General features: G+C 44.3%; 1 protein-coding gene and 1 long non-coding RNA gene across 2 annotated transcripts in view; one reads left to right on the forward strand and one right to left on the reverse strand.

The window, feature by feature from the left end:
* Positions 1-22,102, reverse strand: part of LOC148646879 (interferon-induced protein 44-like) — a 506,117-nt gene that overhangs the window by 296,996 nt on the left and 187,019 nt on the right. The window lies entirely within an intron of this gene.
* Positions 9,035-12,016, forward strand: LOC148646882 (uncharacterized). The gene is made up of 2 exons (XR_015927680.1): positions 9,035-9,221; positions 9,379-12,016. It is a non-coding gene; the product is annotated as an uncharacterized LOC148646882 (long non-coding RNA).

Raw genomic sequence — 22,102 nt, forward strand, 5'->3', positions numbered from 1 at the left:
GACGGATATTCAATGGGATGTTTAAGTAAAGGCAATTGATGGTACATCAGTCAGGCTGGGAGTTCGGCCGGTTCGGAAAGTCCCGCTGGCTCGGGTCGTCTCTCGCAGGACAGAAACCTGCGTGTGGTGTCAGGCAGTTGGATGGACGAGTCTGTTTCATACTAGCAAGGAAGGAGCAGCCGCAGGCAGGACGCCAATGATGAAGAGGAGCAGTTTCACACGTTCCCAGAGATAAATCCCAGCCGCTATCACTCGGGTCAGAGACCACAAAACGCGTTCTGCCCCCTCAAGAAAATCACAGCCCCTCTGTGACCAAGAGCGTGCATGAGCCTCGGCGATTGGCTCAGCCGCGGGCACGGCACTCCTGGACTGGAGCGCGCTGCTCATAGAGGCGCCTTCAATGCGAACGACTGTCTCCGAGGCGGTTCCCCCTGGAAGGTGAGTCATGTTGCTCATGGTGTTGAACACGGAAACAGAGTGAAGTCACAGAGGGAACGGGCGGCACCGGGGTAAAGTTAGCTTGAAGTTCAAAAACGATTTTAGCACGCCTGTAGCGTTTTCACGAAACCTCTTAGAGTTGTGAGAACATTTGCTTTGTCTATAAAATACATTGTGAATGCTTTCTGAGCCTTCAGTTTTTTGTTTTTATGACTTTTTTTTGACCAAGCACGAATATTCTTTTGTCCATATCTTCACAATGGAAGCACAGAACGCCTTCAAACCAAATGCATTTTAAAGACCAAGATATTTCCACAGCCTCTACATCAAACTATCAGTGAGATAATTATCTTTTTTTAAACCTCCAGTTTTTTGTTGATGCATAATTACGCACTAACTGGAACCCGGGGGACCACTGTGTACACGTTCACAACGTGAGAAATACTGTTCAATACGGCTTCGTGCGAAAAACCCGTATATGACCATAGGAAGCAGAACAGCGCAGTCTCTAATTACCCAGACTGTAAGCACGGGAATAAAGCTTTGTTTGATTTCTGAAACCCTTCCCTTACGTCCTGTTTTCATTCAGGTAAGGGTCAACTATATTGACAATACTACTGACAGCAGGAAGATTCAAATATTCTTTACTCAGCAGCTTATTAAAAACAGCTCCCATGATGTTCAAACCAACTTTTTACACAGAACAACTTTTTCTCGTGCTTTTGGCACAATGCACTGGGATAGGGGTATTCTGTTCACAAACCAATAGCATTTAAACCACAGCACCCACAATGCTGCAAGTAAGTGTTTTGCACACTAAGCAGGTCCTCTGACCTTTCCAAGCCTTGCTTTGGATTGTGAAACCTCTTTTATCTTTTAATGATTTTTTCAATACGACACCATTAGACATGCAATACACTGGGATAGGTGGGTCTTCTTCATGACTCAATAGCTTTTTAAGCACAACAGCCACAGTGCTGAAACCAAGTGTTTTACACACCAGACAGCCCCCCTAACCTTATACAACCTTGTTGTGGCTGTGGCCTCTTTCTTTATTTTTTTATGATTTTTTGAAGATAACACTACAGGTAATACACTGGGATAGGTGGGTCTTCTTCATGGCTCAATAGCATTTCAAGTACAACAGCCACATTGCTGAAACAAAGTGTTTTACACACCAGACAGCCCCCCTAACCTTATAAAACCTTGCTGTGACTGTGGACCCTTTCTTTAATTTTTTATGATTTTTTCAATATGGCACCATTAGACAGGCGGTACATGGGGATAGGGGGGTGCTATTCACGAGTCAATAGCTCTTCAAGCACAACAGCCACAGTGCTGCAACCAGGTGTTTTACACACCAGACAGCTCCCCTAACCTTATACAACCTTGATTTGAGTTGTGGAACATTTCTTTATTTTTTATGAATTTTTTACGGTAATCAAGTGTTGTGCTCACTAGGCAGGCCTCCTGACCTTTCACAGTCATGCTTTGTTGTGTGAAATTTTAATTCTCTTTTTAGGATTTTTTTAACATGGCAACTTCCACTGAGATGGGTGGGGGGTGGGGTGCTTTTCAATAGCTTTTTCATCTATACACACAAACGGATGTAACCAAGACACTCAGAACCAACCTGAACTCATAGAAAAACAAGAATGCCCCCGAGACACCTGCACCCCCCTCCTGGACCACTCTGGTATCAACACCCCCAAACCCATCCATACCAGCTAACAAGACTCAGAATCGGTGCAACCCTCCAACCTGGACCAAGAGTAGGATGGAACAAGAACCTTCACCACACTACGTAAGAATGGAATGGAAAAGAGAGAGGAGAGTAAGAGTGTGAGAGAGGAAGAATAGAGAGGAAAAGAGAGGAGAGGAAGAGTGTGAGAGAGGAAGAATAGAGTGGAAAAGAGAGAGAGGAGAGAGTTCAATCAAACTTTATTGACAGAAAAAAGAAACAAAAGTATTAATCAAGAGTCTTAAAACACCATTTTAAGAATTAAGAAAATAAAATCATAATTGGAATAATACTCTTTCATTATTTATAGTCCTGTACAGGACATTTCCAAAACACCAAAGCTTTTCAAACGTTCCGAGGTCATTATGAGATTTATAAAACAAAAATTCTAACGATATTTTTTGTACGACCCACCCCAGACACGAAAATAACGTCGTTGAAGGCAAGGCCAAGGTTGGTGAAGAGCCGGATCAGTACGGCAAACATGGGCGACAGGCGGGGGCAGGCGCTGTAGCAGTGGAACACCGTCTCCCTCTGAGCACAGAAGGAACAGGCGTCAGACACCGCCGGGTCCAGAACTGACACAAATGAGTTGATCCCCAGGATGGTGTGCAGGACCCTCCATTGCAGATCACCAGCCCTCTTATTGAGGGGAAATCTGTAGAGGCTACCCCAGGCAGGCCGGACGTCATCCGGCACTCCCAGACGAGCCCTCCAGGGAGTGTCAGGGAGCGCGGACAGCTGGGCCTGGTGTCTAGATGTTACAACTAGTCTGTACAGACATTTCCCCCCAACACCAGCTAGAGACCTCTCCTCTGAAGCAAGGGGCTCAAGGAGAGATCCCGTCGGTCCGGGACTGAGCGCAGGAGACACTAGCAGACCAGGGAAAGGAGGCTGTGTGGTTGGAAGGCAATGGTCCTCAAACAGACCCTGGACCAGCAGCATCTCCTCGAGAGGCAGAGTAGAGTGAAGCTGACTAAGAAACCTGTCTACACACCGCCGCGAGTGTAGTCCCAGCACGTCACACACCCACTCCACGCTGCGCCAGCAGCCCTGATCCACGTCCAGTAGGTGGTGGAGCTGTGTGATGTTGGCGCGGACCAGTCTGCTGGTAATGTCCAAGGAGCGGCCCGGTTCTATGTCCATTCGTGGATTGTGTATTAACGGTTCTCTGAGTGTCCAGTATAGACTAGGCCGCTCCTCTTCTCTCTGTACGCGCAGATGCCGCCAGGCCTCCAGGAGACTGCACTGGAAAGGCGGCAGTGGAGACAGGTCAACCCTGCTGGTGTCCATCAGGAAGAGCACACAGTCGAGCCCGAGGTGTCCTGCTCGACGCAGCAGGGTGAAGGTCAGCTCCCTCCAGGACAGCGAGGCCGGGCCGAACAGCAGCTTCTGCACTGCCTGCAAGCGAAAGGCGTCCACCCGGCTCTGGATGTCAATGAGTCCTTGCCCTCCGTCCTCTCTGGGCAGATAGAGGACGCCCCCTCCGCAGCCAGTGCAGTCCGTCCCAGAAGAAGTCGAGGAGCGTGGCCTGTAGCTCCTCGACCAGTCCAGCTGGTGGCTCCAGGCACACCAGGCGATGCCACAACATCGAAGCCACCAGGGTGTTGACAATCAGAACCCAGCCTCTGTAGGAGATCTGGGGGAGCAGCCAGCGCCAGCGGTCCAGACGACCTTTCACTTTTTCGAGGAGCCCCTCCCAGTTCTTTTTCACGCTGGCCTCGTCCCCCAGGTACACCTCCAGGTATTTGAGCCCCCCTCTGGTCCAGCTGAGCCTCTCTGGCAAGACTGGGGGACGCATCTCGCTCCACTCCCCCAGGAGTAGGGCGCTACTCTTGGCCCAGTTTACTTTGGCTGATGATAACCGCTGGAAATCACTCAAAGTTGTCTGTAGCGCCCTGACATCCTGTTCTCCTCCGACCACGACCATGATGTCATCAGCGTACGCCGAGATCTTGACAGTGGAATCGGGGCAGCCTGGGATGGACAGGCCCCTGATGACCCGGCGCAGCTGATGTAGCAGAGGCTCAATGGCAAGGGAGTAGAGCATTCCTGAGAGTGCACAGCCCTGCCTAACTCCCCTCCGCACTGGAAACAGAGCATTCAGCCGATGTTCAACCCTATCAAAGGCCTTTTCCTGGTCTAACGAAATGAGACCAGTATCTAAACCCAATAGTCTGGAGGTGGCCAAAACATCTCGAATCAGAAATATGTTATCAAAGATTGACCTTCCGGGCAAGCAGTACGATTGGTCAGAGTGCACCACGGACCCCAGCACCACCCTCAGCCTGTTGGCCAGAGCCTTGGACAGGATTTTATAATCCACACACAGCAGGGCAACAGGTCTCCAGTTCTTAATGTCACACAGGTCCCCTTTCTTAGGCAACAGAGTGACAACAGCTCTCCTGCAGCTCAGTGGCAGGTCCCCCTGCTCCAGACTTTCCAAATATTCATCCAGCAGGTCAGGTCCCAGCACAGCCCAGAAGGCACGATAGAATTCGGCCGGCAGGCCATCAAGGCCAGGGGTCTTGCCATTGCTCAAGCCACTGAGTGCAGTGGAGAGCTCCTCCAGGGAGAGAGAGGCCTCTCCAGCCCTGCCTTATCCTCTTCGGGGACCTGTGGAAGGTCTTCAAGGAACCTGCGTGTGCGGACCAAGTCCTCACTAGCCTCGCTGGAGAAGAGCGCTTTGTAGAAATGCACGGTCCTCTCCTGGATCTGCCCGGCCTCTTGCAGCTCCTGCCCTGTCTCCGACCGCAGGCAGTGGATCTGCCGGCTCTGGCCCGGTTTCTTCTCTAGGCCGAAGAAGTAGCGAGTCGGGGCGTCTACCTGTGATGCACTCTGAACCCTAGAATTTATTAAAGCTCCTTGTACTTGTGTGTCCAGAAGGCCAATGAGTGATTCTTTTTGGGTGTGGAGGTCATCAATTAGCCTCCTGTCTGCACGACACTCCAGAGCCTGATGGAGCTCCAGAATGCCTCTCTCCAGAGCCTTCATGGACTCACAGATATCTCTCGTGACACTTCCAGTGTACTGCTGGCAGAACTGGCGAATCTGCATCTTGCCAATATCCCACCACTGCCTCAGGGAGACAAACTGGGCTTTCTGACTCCTCCACTGCTGCCAGAAGAACATGAGGCAGTCACAGAAGTGAGCATCGTCAAGCAGTTGGGTATTAAAGTGCCAGTAGGCACTGCAGGACCTCACTGATGGCACAACGACTGTGCAGACAGTGAGACAGTGGTCCGACAGGCCCACTGGACAGATGGAGCACTGCTTGACGATGCTGTAATGATGTTTATGGCAGTAGAATCGGTCTAGCCTGGCCAGAGAGAGGGTATTCCCCCTGACCTGGGCCCAGGTGTACTGCCTCGTGTCCCCATGACATCTCCTCCAGATGTCAGTGAGATCAGACTTGACGAGGATCCTGCGCAGCTCCCTGGCCGACGGGCCATGTGGCTCTGCGTGATTCCTGTCCAGTGTGCTGCTCTCTGTGCAGTTGAAATCACCCCCCAGGAAGACCAGCGCTTCAGGCTGGCAGGTCGCCAGTGCAGTCTCAAGCTCTCTGAAGAAGGTGACCCTCTCCCCGCCATCAGTGGGTGCGTAAACGTTAATAAAAACAAAGGTTTTCTTCCCGAGAACTACTCGCACGAGTAGCAGGCAACCCTTCACCACCTTCTGGACGATGATAGAGAGGGGCTTGAATCCCACAGAGAACAGCACCGCGACCCCCGCGCTCACAGGGGACCCGTGACTGTACACAATGTCCCCCTGCCACTCCCGCTGCCAGGCGACGATGTTGGAGCTATCAGTGTGGGTCTCCTGCAGGCTCTTTTCTTTGATAATCTCCAACACCGCAGCTCGCTTCAAAGCCCTCCGGCACCCATTGGTGTTCAGACTCCCTATTCTAATGTCGCCCATGTTTGCGGAAAAGAAAAAAAGAAAGGACATAAAACAGGAACAGACACATAGCACGCAGACGGACAGGACTCATTCATGCTGAGGTGCGTTCCGCGGTCCTGCCCCCATCTTACCTAATAGGCTCTTCAGGCGCCATCTCTCCTGATCGCTGAAGTCATTCGCACCCGAGCCCCTCTTCAGATGACGCGTCACAGAGAGGTAAAAGAGCTCGGTGTCAGGGAAAAATTCCTTGACCACAGTTCCCCTCTTACTTTTAGTCTTCTCTAAGAACTCCCTGATGCTCTGGAAACTGTAGCCTCCTCTGCAGCTCTGCCGGGCCGAGGAGCCCAAGGCGAGAGAGGAGTCGGTGAAGCCGCCCTCGTCATCGCTCCCGAACTCCGAGGAGCTCCGGGCGGCGAGGACACTCCAGCGCGTCTTCACTCTCCCAATGTCGGAGTCACTCATGGCCCCCGGGCTCCACGGAGCTCTCTAGGCTGCGCTTTTTCTGCACAGCCCTCTGCACAGATATTTTCCGGCCCAGTGGACAGACAGGTGTACATGTGACCCCCAGCCCAGTGGGCTTTCTCCGCGGCGTCTTAAAACCATCATCTATTTTTATAGATGATTCTCTCTCTCTCTCTCTCTCTCTCTCTCTCTCTCTCTCAAACACAAAACCAGTGAAGAAACACCGCCACACGATTCAAACACACCGAAGCTCCGCCCACTCACTCAGTCTCACGAGAAAAACACAGAGAGAGGAGAGGAAGAACATAGTGGAAAAGAGAGAGAGAGGAGAGGAAGAGTGTGAGAGAGGAAGAACAGAGTGGAAAAGAGAGAGAGGAGAGGAAGAGTGTGAGAGGAATAACAGAGTGGAAAAGAGAGAGAGGAGAGGAAGAGTGTGAGAGAGGAAGAACAGAGTGGAAAAGAGAGAGATGAGAGGAAGAGTGTGAGAGAGGAAGAACAGTGGAAAAGAGAGATGAGAGGAAGAGTGTGAGAGAGGAAGAATAGAGTGGAAAAGAGAGGAGGTAGAGTGTGAGAGGAAGAACAGAGTGGAAAAGAGGGTGAGGGTGAGGGTGAGAGAGGAAGAGTAGAGTGGAATAGAGAGAGGAGAGAGAATAGAGAAAAGAGAGGAAGGAGAGTGTGAGAGAGGAAGTCTGTGGAATATAAAGTCTCACAGTAGCCCAAGGAAATTAAGGCGATTGGCTGCACCTGGGGGACACCAGCTCCCTAAATGAGCACTTGGTGTAAGAGGTTGTCTGAGAAGACCCTCACTGTCACGAATGACCCGCTGAGCAAATTGTGTGAGGGAGAAGGTGCGCTGATTGATGGAGTGTCGTGGTTGGCTGATTGGCAGGAGCAGTGTCGTTTAGTGGATGTGCTCGGGGCTGGAGTGTTATTAGCGTGAGTGCGCTTCCATGTGAGAATGTGGTGGGATGAAGGTGTGACACTCACAGTTGCTCTGGACAGTGAGTGTATAAGATCTAAGGGGGAGATTGTATTAAAATCAATGATCTAAAGGTTATCCAAAACAGCTTTGTATTATTCTCACTCCCAGGTTCTGTTTCTGCCTGAGAACATGAAATAGGAGCACAGGCGACTGAAAGGAGGACGAGGAGTAGAGTGATGGGTATCGTTGATGGTAGTGTAACAGTGGTCGAGTGTTATTGCCTATAGTGGGGCAGGAGACTGCCTTCCTGGACAGCAGCTCTGACCCTCCCTGTATAAGTTCCCTTCAGGTTCAAGTTAGAGTCAAGTGACACACAGGGGCTCAGTGGGAGAGGTGGACATTTCCTGAAGAATGAACAGAGAGTTATATCGCATGGTTGGATTCTAAAGCCATCAAAAGAATCAATTTTGTGATTTACTGCTACAATTAATAATTGTCCCAGTAAATGCCCAAACCCTACAGAACTGGTGACACTACAATGTCCTCTCTCTTTTTGCATCTTCTAAATGCTTTTTTGAAACATTCAAAACTAAAAAAAATAATTTCATCCCTTTTTTAAAATCATGGGCAACTTTATTTCTTCAGGAAATATTTTAATACAGAGACGGCAGAAGGACAGTGCTGGAGATCTGGAGTGGGTCCTCCCTTGTCTTCTTTTGTATGTCTTCTGTTCGAGTGTGCCCACAACTTGTGACTCACTCATCTCACCAGTTCAGTAGCAGCTACACTTGTTATGTTAGAGTGTTCCTCCTCTCCAGGGTCTCTTTGATCACACAGGAGTAGGAGGAAGGATTGTAACACCTGTAAAAATCCTCTGACTACACCCTGTCCCACACTGCAGAGAATAAAGATAGCACGTTGAGTCACTCAACACATTTTTCTAGGGCTTAGGGAAGAAAATACAAATAAATGAGTTCTTACCTCATGATGATTAACGATTATCATTCTATGTCATTTGAAAATACGTTTCGGTGTTGGACTTTATTGATATTCCATCCATCCATTTTCTAGCTGCTTGATCCAATTCATGATCACGAGGGTGCCAGAGTCTATCCCAGCCAGCAAACAGCACAGGGCAGGATACACCCTGTACAGTACGTGACAGCAGTCCACCACACAGCAGACACAGAAACAAACATGTTCAGAGTCAAACCACTTTCCCAGAAGACAATAAGCCTGGTATGTCCTTTAGACTGTGGGATGAAACTAAAGCACCAGGAGAAAACCCACTTGAACCAGGTGAAATCATACAAAAGCCATGCAGACAGCAGCAAAGGAATTCAACCCAGTGCTCAAGTGATGTGAGGCAGAGATAGCAGCCACTGTGTCATCTGTTTTTATCTGCAATAAAAAAAGACAATCTCTGGTGCAGACTGAACTTTCACTCTGCAAGCAGATCAGAACTATTTTTGTCATACAATATAGATATAGTATGTATAAAATAAGATTGTTTTCATACTTCAGAAAAAACTCCCTGCTCTAAGCAACTGCTATAATAACAGTCTACGGTTTACTGACCAAGGAAACCAATTTGCATAGAAGAGACACTTTGCATTGGTAGCACGTGCTCTGGGAGTGTTTATAGCCCTGTGAGTTTAACACTTCATCACCGAGAGCTGCCCTTCATGGCAACAGAACCCACAGCAGCAATGACCTTCATCACCATCTTCATCTGGACACTCATCGTCTGCACTCAGGGTAAGATATTATTTCATTATTTATTTATTTATTATTATTATTTTTTATTTTTGGGAGAAGATATAATTGAAGTATAATACATTGAACAATGCAAAAATATAATGCTGGCAATGAAAACAAACAATATAAATATAATGATGTTTTTTTTTATTTTCAGAATCCAGAGGACAGGTTACTGTGACTCAGACTCCATCAGTGAAATCTGTAACTGCAGGACAGACAGTCACTGTGAGCTGTAAGGCCAGCAGTGCAGTAGGCAACTGCTATTCAAGCAATGACTGCCTATCCTGGTACTAGCAGAAAGCTGGGGAAGGTCCTAAACTCCTGATCTATGCAGCAACTAACCGTTATACTGGGATCCCAGAGCGTTTCAGTGGCAGTGGATCTGGGACTGATTTCACTTTGACCATCACAGGAGTCCAGGCTGAAGATGCAGCAGATTATTACTGTCAGAGTTACCACTACATCAACAGTAAACATCTGTTCACACAGTGTTAAACAGCCGTACAAAAACCTCCCTCAGCAGGACTGCACAGCGACTGCACTGCTGCAGCTGGGACCTTCTGAGATGAAGACAATGACACAGAACACAGTTTACTGTATGAAGCAATTGAACTGAGACAAAAGCTGAACTTCATTAACGATATAAGTTAAGATATAACTTTATTTGCCATCCAAAAGGGTGGAAATTTGTCTTTGGCATCACCATACAAAACTAAAAAAGGCAATACTCAACATAAAATAAATTCACATTCAATACAAACAATAGGCCTAGGCACGCAAAAATATGAATTGTATACAGTACACACATCTTGCTCTGCCCATACTACACTACCATTACATATATTCCCATACAGGAAACAGACACTGAGCTGTGTTTAATATACAAACTCCTCAGGGAACAGAGGATTTCTTGTAGACATTTTTCTTGGCCACAGGCTTTCTAAACCACCTTGCTGAAGGCAGCTCTTGGAAATTGGAGTGAAGAAGTTGGGAGGGGTCATCAAGGATAAGTTGAACTTTCTTATGAACTGCAATGTAATACAGCCATATTGGGGTGTAATACTATGTTTGAGATCCCTTCTGCTTTGCTTGTTTCCCTGTCTCTGACCCAGAAAGTTTCTACCTTGTCTGGATCCTCTCCTGTGCTACAGACCTTCTCACTTCACCTGACTATACTCCTTTTGTTTGTGCACATTGTTTCTTATCCTTGAAAGCCTGTTTGCATGACCACAGCATGGCCACAGGACTGTGTTTCTCTGGCTGCTGAATGTTTCCTTCCAGCTTGCAGTTTACTGCCTGTTCGCCTGTCTGCCCTCCTGCTCACTTGTCTGCCTGCCTGCATGTAGGATTCATCACCAGCCCAGACCACTGTTCTCCTTTCAGCTCAGTTATTACATACAGTAAGTTGCAGGTCTTTACTGGATTTGTGCTGAGGGATAACGTAAATGGGTCCATTCATCTTGGCAAAATTAGTTAATGATCCACACTTGTCAAGTCTCTCCATCACTTTTCTGTTGGATTCAAGTTGTCACGATTCATAAGTCCCTCCTCTTAAGGACACTCCGGCTCTTTCTTGTTTGTCTTGATTTTTATGCACCTGCCTCCTGTCTCAGCCTTTTCCTTTAAAAGCCAGATGCTCCTACCGTTCCGCCTACCAGCGAGTCCAGGAGAGGCTCGACGGCATTGACTTCACAATGGCATCCTGACCATCTGGGTCCAGGGTTGGGAGCGCCTGGCCCCGTTACCGCTTTTTATCTCCCTGACCCTTCACTGGATCCCGCTCCGGCTTTTTGCTTCTGTCATGTCTGTCTTGGATGGATTACCCCGCCTCTGGACATTTGCCCGCTCTGGATTTCCCTACAGAATCCCTTTGGACTTGTTTGCCTTGGATCACGCCCCCCCTGTTCGTCTAACAGACTCACTCCTAGTCTTCTTTTCCCATGTTTGTTTCACTCCCTTCCGGATTCTGCCATCTGCATAGGGTCCTGAAAACACGCTTCGTGACACAAGTCTGGGCTTTGACTGTAACTGGGCACTCAAGGACATTCAGTCTCTTCTTGTCAGACCTCTTCAGTGTGGTTTTGGCCTTATGCTTCGGATCTTTATTCACAACGAAGAGTGAATTTTTTGCCCATTGTTTAGATTAGTGAGTCAAACATGTTTTCCTGTAGGATTTGGCAGTACATTGCGTCATTCATTATATCACATGTACTGTATCAGCAGCCTTGGGCCCAACAGTGTCTGCTGGGCTGAACTCCAGGTTATTAAAGGTGTAAAAAAGGGAGTGTTGAAAAAGAAATTAAAGTTAAAGACCAAATAACAATAAATCTGCAGTTAGAGTATGAAAGATAAATGAAGGTTCAAGACCAAGTACAACGAGGGCAGAGAAAATAACACTTTGTTACTGCCTGAGCTTGGGACAACCTCAGTAAAACAGAGAAAATTCGGGGTTTATCTGCAAAACCCCTTCTATTCATGATACCTCAAAGAGGATCTGCTACTGCTGTATACAGTATATGCTGTATGAATTGTCGTGTTTTATGCAAAGGCTAATTGGTCACTCTGGAATGACAAAGAAATATTTGAATAAGGTCAAAGTAAAAAATACACCATTGAAATACACCAAAAATTCATCAAATACATGTGGTTAGGATGGTTTGTGAATGTGTTAGGTGGATGCATTGTGTTATTGGCTTTATATTGTATTTGTATTGCATGTATTTCATTGTATGAGCTCACCAAACCACATTCTATGCAATTAGTTTTTCTGGCAATAAAGTTTTGAGCTTGAACTTGAACTACACCATCTGTTATGGTCTAACTTGCAGGATCAATTAGTCAACACACTCAGCATTCATACTCTTGAAGATAAATAAATATGGAGTTACTATTGTTTGTGCAAATTCATATTATTGGATTCTGTGGTAAACATTCTAAAAGTGTCATGAGTCTTTAATAACCAACAGATCAAGAATTTGAATGAACACCTGTAACAAGGTTGTGGTGCTGGAATAACTCTGGTCCTGCGTCGACAGTGGTCTCAGATCAATACCCCTTAAGTGAGAGCCAGAGGACCAGCTCAGGGATCTTTCATTTAATTATTTTGAGGTTTAAAGGAAATGTGACAACCCACACTTGTACTGGTCACAAGGAAGAAAACAGAAGACCTTTACTCTTCTTGTGAAAAGGAAAATGACTCCTGCATCTAAAGGACAAAAGGTGAGGTTCTGTACTGAACACTAAAGCACATGAATGAGCATCTTTTATAGCTGCCCTATCAAGAGCTCAGCTGCTGGGCATTTAATCAAGGCAGAATTCCCACACGGCTACCAGAGCCCTTGGGATTGAGTGTAGTTCCTGGTCCACCAGTGCCCTCTAGTGGTGACTAGCAGGACTACAGGTGACAAAACGACCGCTGTGTCGCAGAGCCCATCAATAGGACAGCACCTCCTACAGGGAAGCTAATGAATTCCTGATACAGCGGAAGGTCTGCACACTCTTGCTCTACAAGCACCACTCACAGAAACACAATCATATTATTGGTTTCCCATTGCAGACCTGACCAGGACCAGCCTTGCTTGCGTTCAGAGGTCGCAAGTTTAGCCAAACATTTTGGTGATATTAAAGAAAGATATTTATTTCACATTTCTGAACTGAAAACAACACAAAGTGTTTATTTGAAACAACCTCCTTATCCAATCAATTGCCCTATGATGCAGTTAATTTAATTCTATCTGAGCTCATTTCTTCTTTTTTTTTCCTGATATGTGGTACTGAACTCAATATAACATCTATTAGACAAACAAGATTGTTGTTTTTTCAGTTCAGTTTCAGAATTATTGTATAATTCAGTAATATACATATACTGTAGTATAAGGTTCAAGCTGTAATATGATAAGCTGTGTTTTTAGCATGCTAGAGATTAGTAACCCATCTTTGACTGGGATAAACAGAGCAAAACATTAACAGACACAAAACCCTAACAAGCCCCATCTGTTTTCACAGCTCAGATCACATTAAACTGTCTGTGAGAGGATTTGTATACAGGAAGGAGCTTTGCATACCTGTGCCGCCTCACTGCTCTAAACACTTTAAGACTCACAGTGCGGATCAGTCACTGTTCAGCCCTTTCAGAGTCACTGACACACACAGGACAATGATGCCACTGATTCTACTGCTGGGGACACTGGGGCTCTTCACTCAAGGTGAGGATTAAAAATTAAACAAATTTGTGATGAAGTAGTCTTGATTTTCATTATTGTGTCAAAATATTTAACCTAATTTTTAAAAGTTCACGGTGTAAAAAGAGCAAATGTTCATAACAAGCAAGTATTAATACTCTTTCTTTGTTTCCATTTCACCTCCAGAGTCCAGTGGACAGATTGTTCTGACTCAGTCTCCAACTCAGACTGTTCTCCCAGGAAGCTCTGTCTTTATCAGCTGTACAGTCAGTCAGTCTGTTGAACTGCCACCTACAGAAACCTGGTCAGGCTCCACAGCTCCTGATTTATGGAGCAACAAACCGTCAGTCTGGGGTTCCTGATCGATTCACTGGCAGTGGGTCTGGAACAGCCTTTACACTGAAAATCACTGGAGTCCAGGCTGAAGATGCAGGAGATTATTACTGTGGGCAGAGTAGAAGCTACCCTTTCACACAGTGATACATGTCTGTACAAAAACCTCCCTCAGCTCTACAGGAGCTGCTCTGACTCATCAACAGGAACCACAGAGGACTGAGACTGAGAACAGCTGCAGAGCTGCTGCAAGTGAACTGAGCACCACTTAGTTTGTACATAATGTATGAACTTTTATCTTAATGTTATAGTTATTCTTTTACCCAAATTACTTCTACATGTATCCACATTATTAAATGAAACTGAAAATGAAAAATATGAATATTTTTGCTTTTAACAGTTAGGTAGATAATATGTTATATATTATTGATAAAATTTAAAAGTACATCTGTTCAGCATTTTAAACAATATTGTATATTGTTTATGTTTGCTCCAATGATAGCTTCCATTACTGAGAAGAGAAAGCAAAAGCTACTGTTCAGGCAGTAGAGTTAATTTCTTATTAACATGTGGGACTGCCTGTTCACAGAACCCTGGATCTGTTAGAATGACAATCAGATGAATCAGGAGCCTGAAGAAACTGAAGTCGGTGATGATTCTCCTTCTGGTGTGTTTATTGTCAAATAGAACCACAATCATTACAGAATGCAGTTTTCAAAACTGACCACAAGAGGGAGACAGAACACTGCTACCTGCACTGTACAACAGCCCATCGATAAAGACAACAGAACAGCCTCTAGTTCATTGCAGATTGTTGGCATTTGTCTCCTCTGTGCCAATGGTTACCTTCCTTTCTAAGCATCTGAAGAAGGATTCCTGAAATGCCCTAAATTATTTTTTTAAAATAATTATACACAATATAAAATACACAAAAAAGATTTAGGTGTAATATTAACATTTGTGTTTGCAAATTCTATAACTTATACACTTAATTCAATTGTGTTAATTTGAAAATAATAGGTAATGCACTCCAAAACAGAAGGAAAGCTCAAACACAAGACCATAAAGCCCAGCTTATAAATCTGAAAGTCTGTGTGAAAAAGAACAGTGATGTACAGTTATTAAAGTCCTCATCTCACACCTACAGTATCTCACTGTCTTTACTGTCTGAGCTCGCAGTGACCCTGTGTAATATCCCAGATCATCCTGAGCCCGAAGTCCACACTCAGTCAGTCAGAACACTGTGTAGATGGGGTTTGACTGACATTGAAGAAAAATATTAGAGTAATGCAAGAATTTCATATTTATACTATTTTCAAACAACAGGGAAAATAAAAGTTTCATGCACGTTCAAACATGAAAACAGAATAAATGAAGCGAGAAATTAAAATATTTTTTTCATATCCGTACTGTATTCTGTTACTTATTTACTGTCATTATAAGAAATCCCCAGTCTTATCCATAGTTATTAATTTCACATAAAAGATAAATTTATTCAATTTTTTTTCTGATATCGTGGTATTTGTTTCAAATATTGTAATGTTTATGAAATTAGGTTTTTCTGCAAATTAAGCAGTTTCCCATATTCTAAATGCATTTGTTTAGATACAACATGTCAATACAAGAAGTAAAAAAACTATACAGGTACAGACAATTCACAGAGTTTAATATATAGTCTTTCATTGATTTACAGTACAAAAAGTGACAAAGTAATCATAAAACACAATTCATCTTTTTTCGTGAGTTTCAGGTCTGTGATTGTAGTTTGGACTTGTGATTCACGTAATTTTTCGGTTTTTTAACCCCCGGTTTTTGGCCCCTGGGCAAAGCCCTTAACCCCATCTGCTCCAGGGGCACTGTATACAATGTGTAAGATGACCAGAGGAAGGGTCATCCAGGACAGGTATTTCAGGAGTGATCTGCTCACTATACTTGAATTAGACCTGACCAAGATGGCCGTTAAGAGAAGTCAGATGGAAAGGGCTTAGTCCGAAAAACAACGAGACACAGGTGTGTCTCAGCAGGAAACAAAATATTGTAACGCCCTCGCCTGGTGGTGAGGAGGAAGCGCCCCTAGGCGCTCGTAGTACCGCTGGGCATGCTGGGAGTGGTAGCCGGGGAGAGTCTGAGGGTCAGCACGATGACCAGCGGCTGACCCTACCTGTGTAAATAATGTCCTAGTAGTTCTAGTGCCCTGTGTAGTCTTGTAAAAGTATAGCGTGTTGTTAGGTAATTGCCACTCTAAAGATGTGTATGTGTTCCGTCAGTCTCCTCATGTGCGTGTAGAGCTTGTGTTTGGTTTTTCTGAAGAGAACTTGTAAACGCTACAATATATATGTCCTGGAAACAGTGAACCGGCGCGGAAGGCAGTAGGTGAATGTGTTTGGAGAAGATAGTGGAAGTCGGTTGGTATTGGGACAAATTTAAGGATAACGGATTCACGGAAGAAATAAAGGTTTACGGTTTGTGATTTAGATACGGCATGGATTGGTGGAACTTTACAGACTTTGGAACTCGGACTGAAAAAGGATTGAGAGAACGGATTGCGGGCTGGCTTGGAAACGGAGAAAAACTCCACGAATATTAAAGAAGAGAGCGTGGTGTAAGTACTGTTGTCTCTATCACAAACCTTTCCCCCGGAGGCACCACAAATGGCTGACCCTGTGCTCTGACCCCAGGTTTCTCTCTCCCTGGAGAGCAAGCTGGGGTATGCAAAAATAAATTTATTATATAATTATTTAAACAAGAAATTGTATATGGACAATAAAGTGATCTTATCTTATACTTCATGATATAGACATTTTGTTGAATGCCAAGTAATGTCTAATGTCTTTTTTTTCCAAGCATTTATTTTCATTGAGTTTTAAATGAACTCTATTATAGGTGTAGGAGGCTAAATGCCAGTGAAATAGATGATGGATGATATAGATGGGGAAATTTACTGAGGCATCAGTATTCAGTCCCCTAAGGCAGGCATTGCTGAGAAGCAAATTTGGCAGTAATTACTGTTGTCAACATTCCTGGATACAGTATGTCTCCCTCAATGGGTACAGCAGGATGGTGTAATTGTGTTTATTCTTCCTGGTAAAACTGCTTCAGTCCTCACTTGGTCTGGAGATTGATTATGAACTTCAGCTGTCAAGCCTCTCCATCACTTTTCTATGGGATTCAAGTCTGGGCTGACTGGGACTAGAACACTCAAGGACATTCAGTCTCTTCTTGTCAGACCTCTTCAGTGTGGCTCTGGACTTGAGCTTCGGGTTATTGTGCTAATGAAAAGTTAATTTTCTACTCATTTTTAATTTATTGGGTTAGTCAAATATGATTTCCTCTAGAATTACACAGACTTTACTTTTCTACCCATACAAATGAGTTACTGTATCTATAGAGACTAGAATAATGTCAATGTGTGAATAATGACTCCTGGTTTAGACACAGAACAGCTTCACGGTGGCATTTCCAATCACTTCCCTCTTCCACACTGAGCAGCAGGAGAAGCAGGAGTCTTATACAGGGGTCTGGGTGATATGATGCACATTCCAGGACATAATGATGAATGTCACTATACTTAAAGAGAAAAGTATTCTTCTGATCTGTGCCTCATGAACGCTTCATCCCTAATTTGGTCCAAAACCTAATTCTTCTTGATTATTTGTCACACTGCTTTGACATTTATGACTTAACATCAAATATCTATCAAAGAGAAAGATGTATTTATAAGGAAGTCAAGCTGCTCCATTTTGATTACACACAGGGAGTGACCATGGCATAGATTTGGCTCACAAGCAACCTGGCAGAAATATAAAAGTAAAATCAGCCACCAGTGTCTGAGCACCTTACAGTGAGAAACATCTGCTGCCTCATTGTGCCTCAACAGACAGCTCTGTTCGGTGATCTCACTGCAGGTGCCTGGTTGTCATATCTCCTCCCTCTCCAGTAGAATCAACACTAGAATTGCCCTTTCCTCTCAGATGTGGCCAACAGTGAATCTACAGGCTCTGGTTAAATTGCTTTGAGGTGTAACTCAGTCTTGTATTTATTTATTCTTACTGCCCTTTCAATTGCAGCTTAATCATACTGTACATATTGATGAGAATAGGACTCTGATGTATTCCAATAAAATGATAAATTTTACTGGGGCTCTTTGCTTTTCTTGTTTTCTGTGACTGAGATTGTTCTGAATATTGTACTAAAACTTATTGATAACGTAATGCAAAATTATAGTAAATGTTTATGTAAAATTGAAACCATACAGAAATGTTTATAACAAGCAATTATTAATAATCTCTTACTTACAGTATAACAGTATAACCATTCCCTCTCCAGAGTCCAGTGAACAGATTGTTCTGACTCAGTCTCCAGCTCAGTCTGTTCTCCCAGGAGAAACTGTCTCTATCAGCTGTACAGCCAGCCAGTCAGTCTGTTAGCAATGAGCTCAACTGGTACCTGCAAAAACCTGGCCAGGCTCCACAGCTCCTGGTTTATTGGGCAACAAACCGTCAGTCTGGGATTCCTGATAGATTCACTGGCAGTTACTCTGGGACAGTCTTCACAGTGAAAATCACTGGAGTCCAGGCTGAAGATGCAGGAGATTACTACTGTGGGCAGGATTGGAGCACTCCATTCACACAGTGATACATGTCTGTACAAAAACCTCCCTCAGTTCTACAGGAGCTGCTCTGGCTCATCAACAGTTCTGAGGCTGACTAGAACAGCTGAGCTGCTACAGGAGAACTGAACAAAACTGAATTTGTACATAATGTACAAATCTACAGTATAATATGTTATATCATATTTTTTACACATGACTTTTTAATGTACAGTATCTAAGTTATTAAATAGTGGTTAGCACTGCTACCTTGATGTGCTGGGGCCCTGGGACTTGGGTTGCTGTCTGTGTGGAGTTTTTACTGTATGTCCTCCCTGTGTTTGTGTGGGTTTCCTCCAGGTGCTCTGGTTTCTGACCACACTCCAAACGCATAGTAAGTTAATTGGCTTCTGGGAAATCTGACTCTGGTGCAAGGGAATTGACCTCCATATTATTCTCAGTTATTACTTTATTCTCAGTTACTACTTTGGATTCAAAATTGGTCTTTGTTCAGTCTTTAAACCTTTCAGATGTGCTTTGAATTTATTAAAATGTTTTTGTTTAAAATACATACATTTTACACATAATTCATTGCAAATATATTTCATTAAGATGACATAATATATCATTTTCAAGGTTATATCTATTTGGCTCCTGCCTTTGACTCCTCTCTTTTTATTGTTAAACTATATTTTTGTTAGTAAAATGTGTTCCTTTAATAAAACCCAGAAGCTTTTTGTGGTTAAATGCTTAGGTATCCCTAAAGTTCTGTACAGTGATATCTCCAGCTTTGGAATCTTCATTTGGGTGTTTTTGGGTTGATGCAGAATTAAGGTGTTTATGTTACAAAAATCAAACATTTCAAATTTTCTCATTTTCAATCGGTATGCTGGTCAAACTGGTTGGCAAAAGAACTCTGGGGCTGAGAATACAGACACCAAAAGTGTTGAGATGCTCCTCAGAATCAGAGACATCATGCCTGTCGGGTGACAGTGAAGAAAGAGGTTTCTTTGCAGAGGTGGTATTTGGCTGCTGGTGTGAAGCTGGTTTCTGCATGGTAACCTCTATCCTGACTGGTCAATGAGTGCTGAGGATGTACTTTAGCATGAATTACTGCAGAGTTTTACAACCTCACAACTGGAACACTAAAATATACTAGGAACAATATAACTACTGTATACCTGTAGGCAAAATATTTCTCCCGTTTACTGGATAATTAATTCTACCACCTCTAATCAGCTTTACAGCTTTACAATCAAACTCATATTTGATCTTCGCACACAGCTTTATCTTTTCACTAACCACACTCACTGTAACACCTGCTCATTTCTCTCTTCAATTCTAACTGCTAGCTCATGTGAGCCTGAAGCCTCTCTACCATTCTTTCAATCTTATTCTCTATTCTTTAAAAACTACTCTTCTGCTGTACTCTTTTGCTGTACACTGGATGTGTCCTGGCCTTGAGCTCACAGATCTGATTTTAGAGAGAGGAGTGAGACAAATCTGTCATTGATTGCTGCTGGGAGGAATTGTTCAGACGGGAGTGTTGACATTTATTTCTTTTCACCACCTGGGACCAGCTCCCCTCAGTCTGTCTCTGTGTTTCTCTGACAATCCAGGTGCCCATCTCCCTGAACCCTGGTTGTGTCATTAAACAGGTGTTTAACCTTCTCAGTCAGGATCTGAAATGTGTGGCTGGTACCACAGATGCAGTTTGACTGTCAGATGTTTCCAGGATGCTCCACTTGTCATGGAAAATGTAGATGACTGGTTTAAATTAAACAATGATTTATTTTAGGTTTAAATAAGTGTAGACTGCACCAGACATGTATACCTAAATACTGTAATCATTTCTGCCTACAAATAGCATGTTGTGGGGTATTTGTGAGACAATGTGGCCTTCAACCAGCTAACAGTCATCAATCAGTACAAACTGTATTCACACCTCCAATACCTAAACTGATCAGTTTTCAACCCGTAAAAGCAGAAACAAGATCTGTGTGTGGACCTGAAGTCTGTTTTGTATTATTGTTTGTTGACTGAGACCAAGTGTGAGAGATAGGGGGGAGAAAAGCTCTCTGAACAAACGAGTTGAGCACATTATAGTGATGTAATTGTTATAGAGGGTTCTTATTTCCTGAAGTAATTGGAAATTGAAACAGTAGATTGCATGAGTGCTGTGATAGCAAGCAGTATACAACATTGCATATTGTGAATGATTTTACAGTGCGATGTTTAACTCCAGGAAGAATTGTTAATAAATTAAGCAGAAAGGTGTTTTGTGTGTTTATATATCTGTTAGTATTGCAAGAAGCTGAAAGTGAGGGAAGAACTAGGGTTCTTAGTCTACAACAGTTCCCTCTGCTGGTATTACTCTGTAAGCATTTTATAACTTACTCAACCTGGTGTTAACTTAATCACAGTATCATATAACATAACATTACATCATCACTTTATTAACCCTTTACAATTTCTTGCGTTAGGAATGATCTTTTTTTGCATACCCCAGCTTGCTTTCCGTGAGACACACAGATAGGGAGAGAGCCTGGGGTCAGAGCATAGGGTCAGCCATTGTACGGCGCCCCTGGATCAGTTGGGGTTAAGGGCCTTGCTCAGGAGCCAACAGAACCGGCAACCTTCCAGCCACAGGCGCAGATCCTTAGCCACAGAGCCATCGCTCCGCCCATATGTTATTAGAATACAACAAGTTCCCAAACTGAATGTTTTAAGAAACAATGAACTAGAGGTCATCTGCATGAAAAAAAATAAATAAAACTGAGCCCTCAGGTTATCAAGCAGATTGATGCAGGACCAGATATCAGAAGACGTTTCTTCACAAAACCAAATGCACAGGCTGTGTTCCTAGGTCTTCTTGGCTGAAAGTACTGATATATCAAGATAATTTGCATAGAAGAGACACTTTGCATTGGCAGCACATGCTTCAGTGCTCTGGGAGTGCTTATAGCCCTGTGAGTTTAACTCTCCATGACTGAGAGCTGCCCTTCATGGCAACAGAACCCACAGCAACAATGCCTTTCATCACCATCTTCCTCTGAACACTCCTCATCGCTGCTCAGGGTATAATTTAATACTTGTCTATGTCACGCCCGACATCCCTCCCTACAGGGCGATCCACTGCTCCCATTATTGTCCGTGTGGTTAAGCTCTCCAGGTGTACCCTGTTAGCGTTATTATTTAAAGACCAGCTCCTCCAGTCCTCGGGGCTCATCATTAGGGTAAGATGTCGCGAGGCCTGCCTAGCACCAGGAAACCCTACATCCGTCTCCTGAGGGCATAGGCCTCAACCCCGACACCTCCCGCTTCCTGAGCCCGGGGTCTGGAGGATCTCGCCCCGTCACCCTTGGACATCCATGTTTTGTTTGTCCGTGTTCTCCCCCCTCCCGGGGATTTTAACTTTGTCGCGTCCCAGGATGCAGCTCCTTAGCCACAGAGCCACCGCTCCGCCCCCTAGTGTTGCTGCTGCAATGTTGAAGGCGATCCTATTCAAGAATATTCAAGATGATCATCTTGAATCATCTTGAATCATCTTGAATCATCAAAAATCAGCAGTTTATTTAGCTGTCACTTTTAAGACAGCCCATTGGTAGTGCTAAGTAATTTACTGGAGCAATCTAGATGAAGCACAGACTGAAAGGGCACAACGGCAGTGGTATAGCTGAGATTTCAAAAGCTTTCCAATTAGCTAACTGAGAAAGCAAGATGGGCCCACTAGCCTCCTCAGTTGTAATCTCTCTTGTAACTCTGAGCAGCTCTGA

This window comes from Lepisosteus platostomus, chromosome 16 (assembly GCF_059453375.1).
Source record: "Lepisosteus platostomus isolate fLepPlt1 chromosome 16, fLepPlt1.hap1, whole genome shotgun sequence".
Lineage (NCBI taxonomy): Eukaryota > Metazoa > Chordata > Actinopteri > Semionotiformes > Lepisosteidae > Lepisosteus > Lepisosteus platostomus.